Genomic DNA, 13490 nt, shown 5'->3' with positions numbered 1-13490 from the left:
ATTTACGTTTCACTTTCGTTGGATCACCTACGATTGACTTTGTTGTCCCAATATGATCTTCATTACTACAATACATTTTCTATAAATTCAGAATGTCATCCATTATTTCCCCATAAACACAATTATTTTTTTAAGCTTGTTTGCAAAAAGTAATAAAAGTAGAACAGTATGCACCAAACCGAGCTTGGTCAATCAAATTCGAATCAACTGAACCATTACAATTCATGTTCAAATAATAAATTTTGGTCAACCAAACGTATGTGAGTTGTCAGCACAGGTTCTGAAAACTTTGATTTAAAATTGGCAACCAATTCATAGTTTCTAGACTCTCTCAAAGCTGGCTCAAAGCCCAGTCTTTTTATATATTCATCTATACTATAATATAATTGTCTTAATTATATTTTTTCTTCAGCTTTTTGTAACTTAAATTAAATATTTTATAATTTTATATATCTATTTTATTTGAACTTTTCTACATTTCAACCCTACTACCAACGACATTCATTTTTTTTCTAAATTTTAATTTTTTTTATTAAAGTTTTTGTGTAAACTTTTTGGAATAGTTACTAACTTAAGCATCTGAGTATTTGCAAATTCCACCTTAATGATAGACCATTCATAAAATATTCGTTAGCTATGAGAACTCACCATCTCATATAGACGAACAAGTCTACTATCACTACAAGAAAAAATGTGTTTAGATAGGGATTAAACCCCTCACTAGTGCAAAAAATCCTCCACAAAACAAAAATTTATGAGGGAAAAAGTCCCCTAGCTAAACAGGTCATTGCAAATTATTAGCAAGCGGTCTACCACGTTGCTATTTTGCTTGGGGCATTGATGGTTTGAGAATTGGCTCATTTTATTTCGATAAAGATCAATTATCCGTTTCAGATAGAGATTTGATGTTCAATTCATGGTTCTGGGAGATTTTTCAGGAAGCCTTAGTAACTAAGTTGCGGTTGAGTTCTCCTTATGATCCGCAGACGGACAGTCAGATTGAGAGGACCATCCATTCAGTGGAAGATTTGCTAAGAGCTTGCGTGTTTAAGAAATGAGGTGATTGATATAGCTACTTTACATTGATTGAGTTCACCTACAATAACAATTTCCATTCTCGTATTGGAATGACACATTTTAAGGCTTTTCATGGTAGAAGGTGTAAGACACCTTTGTGTTGGTATGAGCCTGGCTAAAGTGTTGTGCTTGAGCCAAAGATTTTTCAGCAGACGACTGAGAAGATCAAGATGATTCATGAGAATATGTAAGCTTCGCAGAGTCGACATAAGAGTTACCATGATAAGCAGAGGAGAGAACTTGAATTTAATATGTTGGTATAAATTTGTTTTACCACCATCACTTTCGAATCTTCACAGTGTGTTTCATGTGTCTCAACTTCAGAAGTATGCTCCAGATCCGTCTCATGTGACTCAAATGGATGATGTGCAAGTGAGAGATAACTTGACTGTAGAGGCATCATCATTGCAAATTGATGATCGGAAAATGAAACACTTTAGAGGTAAAAAGACCGTCTTGGTGAAGGTTGTTTGGAGAGGACCTGCTGAAGGAAACATAACGTGGGAGCTGCAGAGTCGGATGAGAGATTCTTATTCGGGGTTGTTTCGTTCAGGTAATTTTAGAGGGCAAAAATTCTATAAGTGAGCGAGATTTATAACACTCTGAATTCGATTAATTTATTTAATTAAATTTTATTGTTTGATTTAATTATTTAAATGATTTAATATGTTTTTAATCATTTAATTGGTGATAGTATGTGTTATGTGGTGATTGGGGATTATTAGGATTTTAATTAATTAGTTAAATTAAAATAGCATAATATTGTTTAAATAAATATAAAAATAAGAGAAAGATAATGATTTGGAGTAGAAAATAGAATTACTAGAAAAATAAGGGGATAGAATAAAGGGAAGATTAAGTGGGGGGTGGGGGGTGTTAAAAGTGTGAATAGGGAAATTAATTATAATTTATGTCAAAATAAATAATAAAGGGAGAGTAGCCAAACTTAACAGTATGTAGAATTGGGAAAATAGATAAGTGTGAGAAGAGAAGAAAAAGGGTTAGAGAGAGAATGAGAAACCATACCCAAGCTTGGAGCTTTTGCTGGGAACTCGGGTATGGGGGGAAACTACTTGAATATAGGTGTATTGCATGAGGGGTAGAGAGAGATCCTCATCTTCCTCTAGGTTTTTCTCACCATTGTTGTGTTCTATGAGTTTTGATGATGATTGTGTGATCATCAATTTAATTCCACGCTTAAGGTATAAATTTATGCTATGTTATATGGTGAATATTATGTATAATATGTTGATATGAATTTCGAACATGGTTGTTGCCATTGAAATACTTGGGAATTATGAGTATAACCTTGAATTTGGGATTAATTGATGAAATTGAATGATAATCAATGAGTATGTGATGATTTAATCCATGTATCATATGCATGTAATATTTTATGTGCAAATTGGGGGTAACGGGGGACAAAATTGGAGCTTCAAATGAACTCTCATGGCCAAAATGTAGAAATTACATTCTGCAACAGTGTGACAGGAATCATGAGCGTGACAGACTTCCCGTCATACTTTTGAGATAGCTGACCGTCATGATCTCCAGGAAGAAATCCTTCTGTCGGTCGTCACATAGGTGACAGGTTATGAAGTTGGGGGGTGGTGACGGGTTGGGTGACTCTCGTCACCTAGATGACGACTTGGTCGTCATTACTGTCAAAGGTTGTTTTGAGTGATTAGTCCAATTTTTTATTATGTTTTCTCATGTACTCGATGTTTGACTGTTGTTTTTGGGAATTTGATGTAATTGATTAATTAAGGTGGATTATTATTATGATGAAGTAATAGTTGAATTGATTTTCATGATTGTATATGTTGAACTCTGATTATGTGTATGAGTTGTTGTGTTGTGAATACAATTGTGTGCTATAAATATAATTGTAGGTGTTATGTTGAGGTGTGTTGTTCAGAAGTGGGGACTATTGTTGAGTGTTGTATTCCGTTGTTGATTATGGTTAGAAGTGGAACCGTAATTATTGTTGTTGCATTATTGTATGACTTACATCATATTGTGTTGAAAAAGACGAGTCATGGATTCAGAAGTGGGGATCTCTGGTGTCCAAATTGGTACCACGTGCATAAGAGTCGAGTTGTGTGTCACATTGCATACATAAAGGCTATGTGATTTGAATTATTGTGTTGATGTGTGATCGAATGTGTAATGTTGTCTTGTACGGATACTCAAGAGGAGTAAGCATTGTTGTGAGTTGGAAAATGGCCTTTCAGTTTTTCTTTGTTTATTTTATCACTTATCTATATTTAGTTGATTTATATGCTCTAATCTATAACATTGGGAATATGGTGTGCTATTTATTTTGAGTTATTTTTTTATTATGTTATTTTGATCAAATATTTCCATGTTGAAGAGATAATTGAAGTACATTATTTATTTGAGTTCCGCTGCGAGTGTTGAAAATTTTAGAAAATATGTATGTTGTGTTTGAGTAGCATTCTAAAATATGAATTTTATCCTTTTAATTATGAATATGAGTTTTAGGATGTTACCCGTAGGCTGTTAGATCCCTAAGTTTATTTGGTTACAAACACTTGAAAACACAACCATCCTCAACTAGGAAGAACACTATACATTTGATTTTGTAGTGAAAAAAATTGATTTTGAATAATTGATTACATAAAATTGATTTTGGTTAAAGGTGGACTGATTGTGAAAATATAGTTTTAAATAAAATTGAAGTTGAATAATAAATTTTAATATAAAAATAATAATTAAACTAAAAAATTATAAAATATAATTTCAAGGATTATGGAAGTAGAATTAAATCTATTTAAAAAAACTAAACATTTTGAAATCATTTCAAAATCAATTTTATACCATTAAATTGTTAGTGACTCTTCCAAAAATTAAATTAAAACTACACTTAGTTACACATTCTTCCAAGACAGTAACTTGTCAACAAACAAAGAATTGTTGTTTGAATTTCTTAATAGTAATTCACTCTCCAAATACACCTTCTGGAAAAATTGAAGACGACAAAAATCTAACAAGCAGAATTGAAACTTTTTTCAAACTGACTCATTAAAAACAAATGGTTAAATATTTTAATATTAAAACAAATGATGCTTCAAGTCTAAACTAAAAATATTCATCAATATTCTTTTTCTCCTCTTCAAAAGTAGAAAGACCCAAACCCAAAGCAAATGTAATAGAAAAAAAAATCATAAGAGAATGACCATACTCAATTTTAAGATAGTAGAGAAAAACATATACAACTTAAGTCCAATGTAATTCAGACTTCATAAATAAACAAGTTAAGCTATAGTAAACAACAGTAGCAAATTGTCAAATTCTATATATTAATCATAATTATATAAAATACATAATATCTTATGTAGATAAACTCATAGTATCATTTCAAAAGAAGGTAGCTCAAACCCTAAACCATTTCTTAAAACCAAATCACACATAGACTTAAATTCATCACTTTTTACTGCGTCGAGCGGTATCGCAATTGCTCGACATGCTACTCGCGATGGCTCGAGAGTCCGTTCTCCTCCTCTTGGAAACATCTCTAGAGCTCTTAACAGTCATTTCATTGCACTTTCTTTTTTCACCAACCCTAACACATTCCTTCGCGTTACTCTCTCGGAAAGCACTAAAAATGTCCAAAGCTTCCTTCTTCACCTCTTCCACAATACTCTCGCAAGCTTTAACATAATTTTCAGTTCCAGCCAAGTGACATAAGAAGTGATAACCCCCATAAGTTCCTAAGTAATCATCAACAACATTCTTTGACACTGTTATCTTAGAATCCACGCTATCATTTTCATTGAAAGAATCAATAGAGTTAGAAGCAACGGAAGAGTTAGAACTCATGTTTTGAGTAAGAAAAAGTGTATGTAACAAAGAGAGAATTAATAAAGAAAGTGAAGTAATGAAGTGTAATAAAAAAACAGTGAGATTTAGGTTTCTATTTAAACCTGAAAAATGGAATTGTTTTAGCAACCGGGTCAAAAACCCAGCGCACAAATCATGGAGAATTAAAAGATTTTCCTATTAAGGTTGTAGGATCTTATTTTAATTGAAAAAACAAACTCAATTTTGAAAGAAAAAATCAATATATTAATGGAAACAAAATCTTAACAAAACTGAAAAACAAACAACAGTTATAATTACCCTAAAAAGTGGAATCAAAATTGACTCATGTTTATCTTGTGTGTTGTGTGAACAGTCCTTTAGCGATATCAATAATATTATATTATTATTAATAGAATACAAGGCAACAACAAATATATAGTTAAAAATTTCTACGCTCATTTTTTCTAAGATTTTAATTTATTTATTTTAATTCTTTGTTTTTTTATTAAAGTTTGTTTTATAAACATTTTGGAATAATAATAATTACTTTTTGCCTCGTGACAAAAATATTTGTGACGATCCAATAAAAATATGATCCACTTTGTCTTTCACAAATAATTTTAATCAAGATCAAAATATAAGAGGTTACAGGGTCTACAAATATAAACGAATAATTATGCCCTAAAAAATACTTAATCAATGTGAATAATTGAATAATACTTTTAGATCACAAAACAATAAAATACTAACACATGTCTCATCAAACCACTATCTTGCTATAAAAGGTTATAAGTCCACAAATACCATAAAATCGGTCTATATATGGGAAAATAAACATCAAATTCATTTACATGCCCTTTACATCTATAAAATTTATTTCTACCTTAAATAATCACTAATTTAAGTGTATGAGTATTTGTAAGTTCCGGCTTGATGTTTGATGTTGAATTAATCATAAAATATTTGTTAGCTATCAGAACTCACCATCTCATTTAGACGAACAAGTCTACCATCAACCCGCTTAAATCCAAGTCGAATCATTGAAATGGTCCCGAATATGAGGAAGATGGCTTTCATAGAACAACAAAATTGACTCAAGTTTATTTTGTATTGTGTGATCAGTGTTTTAGCGATATCAATAATATTATATTATTATTAAAAGAATATAGGCCAAGAAAAAATATTTAGTTAAAAATATTAAGATTGTAATTTAATCATTCAAAAGTTATTCAAACTAAATAGTATTAAATATTAAATTGAACTCGATTTGATCTTTTTATATGAGGAATCAAATCCAGAGCTATCAATTTAGGAGGTCAATTAATTTTAGGATTTTTTAATACGTCTTTAATATTTTTTAACCACCACGTGAAATTATTTAAATACATTTAGTTTTCGGAGATACATCTTTGGACACACCAAATTCAGATTGAAGTTTGAAATGTTCCGGAGATACATCTTTGTAACAATTTAAAACATACATCCTCAAAAATCATTATACACGTGAATTGAATCGAAGATGCATCTCTGTGAATATTACGGAGATACATTTCCGTAATGTCTCAAAACTTAGTCTTTCATATTATATTTTATTTATTTGAATTTCAAATGAAGACTTAAACCATATCATACGATCAAAAAACAAACATCTACATACATAATCCTAGATGGTTAAAAAATTTCATACATAAATAAAATATCAATAAATGTCAAAATATCATACAATCGAGATCAATAAAGTAGCAAGACCGTCAAAATGAAATTCACACCATGATAATACTACTATATACTAAGACACTACTGTGTATGGTTGGCTACGTATCATCTACGTCCTCTGCCTCCTCTGCCAGCTCTTCCTCCTCGGCCATCAATCTCACTTGTCCCCTAGCTTTGTCTCTAATACATCAATGCCCCTCGTGCCTCTGTCAATGCCTGCTTGCGCAATCTCCACTATGCGACGACACCTATATAAGACATCCTCAGCATGATCTAGTTATGTATGCTCCTCCTATAGTAATTCTTAATGAGCTGGTCTCGGTCGGTCATCTGGAGCAACCTGTACTATGTATGTGATACCCTGAAGAACCATCTGATGTACCCTTTGACGTAGCTTCATTCTCTCTCAGCTATGGTAGCTCGTGCCACCTGCGATACTAGATGACTCTCATAATCATTAAACATGTCATCTATCTGTATACGTGTTAAGGTAGGAGGAGCGGAGACAACAGGGTGTCTGGAAATGGTATGAGTATATCCGAACTGTCGCATGACGCGTTCGGAAAGATGAGGAACAATGCGACGTGATCTGCATGCCAACCATTCAAAGTATAACACTATCTTGTCAAATGACCGCGTCTCATGGTGATTAACATAGCTATTGAAGTGCGTCCTCAACAACCAAACAGTCAAGATATACTCTGTAAGGCTCGGTCGCCCGGTTCCCTCTAAGCGGGATAAAAGCAGTAGCACAAAATATATCCTCAGTATAATCAGGTACACTCGCCCAACCAAAGTTGTGTTGGTGTAAGCCCTAGAGGCCAATACTTTTGGTACTTGTATCGAATTATTTATTAATAATAAAAGGCTTTTTCTTTATTATGTTTGTTTAATAAAGTCCCTAGAATAGATAGTCTATTTAATGTATCAAGTGTGACTTAATCATTAGATCCCATTAAACATAAGGACACTATTCTTAAAGTATCTGCAGTCGAGCTTTGTTGTGAAGTGGGATAACATTAAAGCATTAAGATTGTTATGTATATAGACTGGTGATCACATCTCATGGATCATGGATAAGGAGTTATCAAGTCTTAAACATATGTATGAATATTAGGAGTAATATTTATACTGGATTGACCCGCTATGAGAATACCATATAGAATGTTATGCAAAGTGTCATAAGTTATTCTCATGGTGATAGTGGTGTATGCCACCCTTCGACCTGAAACCACTATGGACCCTAGATGTAGAGTCGAGTGCTTTATTGTTGATCAAACTTTGTCCGTAACTGGATGAATATAAAGACAGTTTATGGGTACTCCATGAAGCATGTTGAGGGACATGAGTGGCCTAGATGGAATTTGCCCATCCTGCGTAACATGATAAATGTCTACGGCCCCAATATTGAACTGGACAAGGATGAAACGATTTATTTCTTGTGTTCAATATAGACATAGGGGCCAAAGGGTAATTATACACATAAGTATTATCAAAACGAATTTGTCAAATCACGTGATATTTTTGTATCTTGGATAGAAGTGATGTGTTGCTAGATACCGCTCACTATTTATAATGTTAAATACGTGATTTAATATAATTGTTAATGTCGCGAAAACCTACAGGGTCACACACAAAAGGAAGGATTAATGAGAGATAGAGTAACTAAGGAATACCGTAGAGTACGGTGCACTTAAATGAATTGTAGAACATCGTAAGGTACGGTGTACTTAAGTAGAATACGAAATATGGTAAGGTACCACACGCTTAAGTGATTCTGGCATATCATAAGATATGTGCCACATACACTTAAGTGGATTTTTTAGCTTGCAGCCCACACAAGTGGTTCTATAAATAGAACCCTTGTGCAGAAGCATTAGTATAGTTGTAATTTCATTTCTCTTTCTGTCTCTCTCTCTCTCACTCAAAGCCTTCATTTGTAGCAGCTAACACTGAGATTGGAGGAATCAGTTCGTGTGGACTGAGTAGAGGTGTTGTCACCATTCAATGTTCGTGATCGCTCCGTAGGTCTGCATCAAAGGTTTCAATCAACACAAGAGGTAAAGATTCTATCACTCATCATGCCCATTCCTAAGGATCACTAAAGGATAAATGTTTAAATTCCTCTGCGTTTTGGATCGCTCTTCTCCTTCAACATGCACTGGAAATGCTTGTGGATCCAACCCTGAAATGAAAAGTTTGGAACACACGAATCATCAATAATGGTTTGGAAAAGATGAAATTAAAATGATAAAGAAACATTCAAAGACTAATAATCATTACTGTCAGTAGTGTGACGCTGTCTGTGACCTGCTTCGTCTTCCACATACAACCCTCTCTCAGCTTCGAATACAGGTAGACCAGACAAGTTTCCCCCAGTTGTATTGATGGATTTGCTTGAAATCCATGAAGTAACGTAGGTTGACGAAGTATATATAGGTGGCATTCTTGTACATAAAATTCTTAGTGCCAACCAAATAAAAAAGGTATGCTCTCAATGCATGCGATTTGTGGAGCGCCACCTACTCATCATCACCATCATCCTGTTGTGCACTCGGGAGAGCATCATCATATACCTTCTTCAGGTATACAAATCTAGCACGATTACCCCTGGTCTTATCCAACTCATCCATCACCTCTCCTAGATCAGCCCCTAGATACTCTACCATCATCTCGAGTGCCTCGTCTTTGGTCATTCTCCCATGATCTAGGAATCTTCCCCTTATTAGAAGATGTAGCAAACATAAGATATCATCGAGTGTGATAGACATCTTACCACGCGGGAGATGAAATGGCGAGGTCTCCGAGTGCCATCTCTCCACGAATGCATTAAGAATCTCGTGGTTTACCATGGTATAACCGGCCATGCAAAAGTCCTTCATGCCAGATAAGGACAAAACCGACTGAAATCATTCCTCATTCGGCTGAGGCGATGCAACAATCTTCCTCCAGTGGTTAAGAAACTTATGTGAATCACGCTCCTGAAATTTGTCATTAATAATCAATGTCATAAATAAACAATGTTAGAAATTAAAATTAACCTAAAACTAAATAAAGAATCCAACTAATGCTACCACTTTATTCCATACATGTCTGGATGTATGGTCTAGATACAAATGTAGTAAGGACAAATCAACTAGACCAACTCCAAAAGCCTCGCCCTTCGGAGGTGGAACTATATTAGCATGCATACCAGTAGGTGGGAGAGGATCAACATCTCTATAGCAGGAGGTGGCATTTTTTCTTTGGAATATCTTTACGTTTCACTTTCGTTGGATCACCTACGATTGACTTTGTTGTCCCAATATGATCTTCATTACTATAATACATTTTCTATAAATTCAGAATGTCATCCATTATTTCCCCATAAACACAATTATTTTTTTAAGCTTGTTTGCAAAAAGTAATAAAAGTAGAACAGTATGCACCAAACCGAGCTTGGTCAATCAAATTCGAATCAACTGAACCATTACAATTCATGTTCAAATATTAAATTTTGGCATCTTTAGCCCATCGCGACAAAACCAAACTGGTAGGAATGTGATCAACATATTCTTCCTTCATGACATAAAACATATGAGAAGATGGAAACCCACGAGAATAAAATAACCTACACGAACATTGAAATGTTGTACCATCCTAAAAAACTTATCTTTCATATTTCTCCCGATAATATTTTTTCAATGTATAAATCTTCATATACCCGCGAGAAAATCTACTCTTAACAATCATTGCACCGACCTTCATAATTTCATCTTTAACTTCTTTGAAAATATCCATTGTATAAATTTTAGCGGCATCACTCTCAATCAAACGTATGTGAGTTGTCAGCACAGGTTCTGAAAACTTTGATTTAAAATTGGCAACCAATTCATAGTTTCTAGACTCTCTCAAAGCTGGCTCAAAGCCCAGTCTTTTTATATATTCATCTATACTATAATATAATTGTCTTAATTATATTTTTTCTTCAACTTTTTGTAACTTAAATTAAATATTTTATAATTTTATATATCTATTTTATTTGAACTTTTCTACATTTCAACCCTACTACCAACGACATTCATTTTTTTCTAAATTTTAATTTTTTTTATTAAAGTTTTTTGTGTAAACTTTTTGGAATAGTTACTAACTTAAGCATCTGAGTATTTGCAAATTCCACCTTAATGATAGACCATTCATAAAATATTCGTTAGCTATGAGAACTCACCATCTCATCTAGACGAACAAGTCTACTATCACTACAAGAAAAAATGTGTTTAGATAGGGATTAAACCCCTCACTAGTGCAAAAAATCCTCCACAAAACAAAAATTTATGAGGGAAAAAGTCCCCTAGCTAAACAGGTCATTGCAAATTATTAACAAGCGGTCTACCACGTTGCTATTTTGCTTGGGGCATTGATGGTTTGAGAATTGGCTCATTTTATTTCGATAAAGATCAATTATCCGTTTCAGATAGAGATTTGATGTTCAATTCATGGTTCTGGGAGATTTTTCAGGAAGCCTTAGTAACTAAGTTGCGGTTGAGTTCTCCTTATGATCCGCAGACGGACAATCAGATTGAGAGGACCATCCATTCAGTGGAAGATTTGCTAAGAGCTTACGTGTTTAAGAAATGAGGTGATTGAGATAGCTACTTTACATTGATTGAGTTCACCTACAATAACAATTTCCATTCTCGTATTGGAATGACACATTTTAAGGCTTTTCATGGTAGAAGGTGTAAGACACCTTTGTGTTGGTATGAGCCTGGCTAAAGTGTTGTGCTTGAGCCAAAGATTTTTCAGCAGACGACTGAGAAGATCAAGATGATTCATGAGAATATGTAAGCTTCGCAGAGTCGACATAAGAGTTACCATGATAAGCAGAGGAGAGAACTTGAATTTAATATGTTGGTATAAATTTGTTTTACCACCATCACTTTCGAATCTTCACAGTGTGTTTCATGTGTCTCAACTTCAGAAGTATGCTCCAGATCCGTCTCATGTGACTCAAATGGATGATGTGCAAGTGAGAGATAACTTGACTGTAGAGGCATCATCATTGCAAATTGATGATCGGAAAATGAAACACTTTAGAGGTAAAAAGACCGTCTTGGTGAAGGTTGTTTGGAGAGGACCTACTGAAGGAAACATAACGTGGAAGCTGCAGAGTCGGATGAGAGATTCTTATTCGGGGTTGTTTCGTTCAGGTAATTTTAGAGGGCAAAAATTCTATAAGTGAGCGAGATTTATAACACTCTGAATTCGATTAATTTATTTAATTAAATTTTATTGTTTGATTTAATTATTTAAATGATTTAATATGTTTTTAATCATTTACAATTGGTGATAGTATGTGTTATGTGGTGATTGGGGATTATTAGGATTTTAATTAATTAATTAAATTAAAATAGCATAATATTGTTTAAATAAATATAAAAATAAGAGAAAGATAATGATTTGGAGTAGAAAATAGAATTACTAGAAAAATAAGGGGATAGAATAAAGGGAAGATTAAGTGGGGGGGGGGGGGGGTGTTAAAAGTGTGAATAGGGAAATTAATTATAATTTATGTCAAAATAAATAATAAAGGGAGAGTAGCCAAACTTAACGGTATGTAGAATTGGGAAAATAGACAAGTGTGAGAAGAGAAGAAAAAGGGTTAGAGAGAGAATGAGAAACCATACCCAAGCTTGGAGCTTTTGCTGGGAACTCAGGTATGGAGGAAAACTACTTGAATATAGGTGTATTGCATGAGGGGTAGAGAGAGAGATCCTCATCTTCCTCTAGGTTTTTCTCACCATTGTTGTGTTCTATGAGTTTTGATGATGATTGTGTGATCATCAATTTAATTCCACGCTTAAGGTATAAATTTATGCTATGTTATATGGTGAATATTATGTATAATATGTTGATATGAATTTCGAACATGGTTGTTGCCATTGAAATACTTGGGAATTATGAGTATAACCTTGAATTTGGGATTAATTGATGAAATTGAATGATAATCAATGAGTATGTGGTGATTTAATCCATGTATCATATGTATGTATTATTTTATGTGCAAATTGGGGTAACGGGGGACAAAATTGGAGCTTCAAATGAACTCTCATGGCCAAAATGTAGAAATTACATTCTGCAACAGTGTGACAGGAATCATGAGCGTGACAGACTTCCCGTCATACTTTTGAGATAGCTGACCGTCATGATCTCCAGGAAGAAATCCTTCTGTCGGTCGTCACATAGGTGACAGGTTATGAAGTTGGGGGGTGGTGACGGGTTGGGTGACTCTCGTCACCTAGATGACGACCTGGTCGTCATGACTGTCAAAGGTTGTTTTGAGTGATTAGTCCAATTTTTTATTATGTTTTCTCATGTACTCGATGTTTGACTGTTGTTTTTGGGAATTTGATGTAATTGATTAATTAAGGTGGATTATTATTATGATGAAGTAATAGTTGAATTGATTTTCATGATTGTATATGTTGAACTCTGATTATGTGTATGAGTTGTTGTGTTGTGAATACAATTATGTGCTATAAATATAATTGTAGGTGTTATGTTGAGGTGTGTTGTTCAGAAGTGGGGACTATTGTTGAGTGTTGTATTCCGTTGTTGATTATGGTTAGAAGTGGAACCGTAATTATTGTTGTTGCATTATTGTATGACTTACATCATATTATGTTGAAAAAGACGAGTCATGGATTCAGAAGTGGGGATCTCTGGTGTCCAAATTGGTACCACGAGCATAAGAGTCGAGTTGTGTGTCACATTGCATACATAAAGGCTATGTGATTTGAATTATTGTGTTGATGTGTGATCGAATGTGTAATGTTGTCTTGTACGGATACTCAAGAGGAGTAAGCATTGTTGTGAGTTGGAAAATGGCCTTT

The sequence above is a fragment of the Lathyrus oleraceus genome, chromosome 1 (assembly GCF_024323335.1).
Source record: "Lathyrus oleraceus cultivar Zhongwan6 chromosome 1, CAAS_Psat_ZW6_1.0, whole genome shotgun sequence".
In the NCBI taxonomy this organism is placed as follows: Eukaryota; Viridiplantae; Streptophyta; class Magnoliopsida; order Fabales; family Fabaceae; genus Lathyrus; species Lathyrus oleraceus.
The sequence above is the reverse complement of the archived record's forward strand: the minus strand, read 5'-3'. Positions refer to the sequence as shown.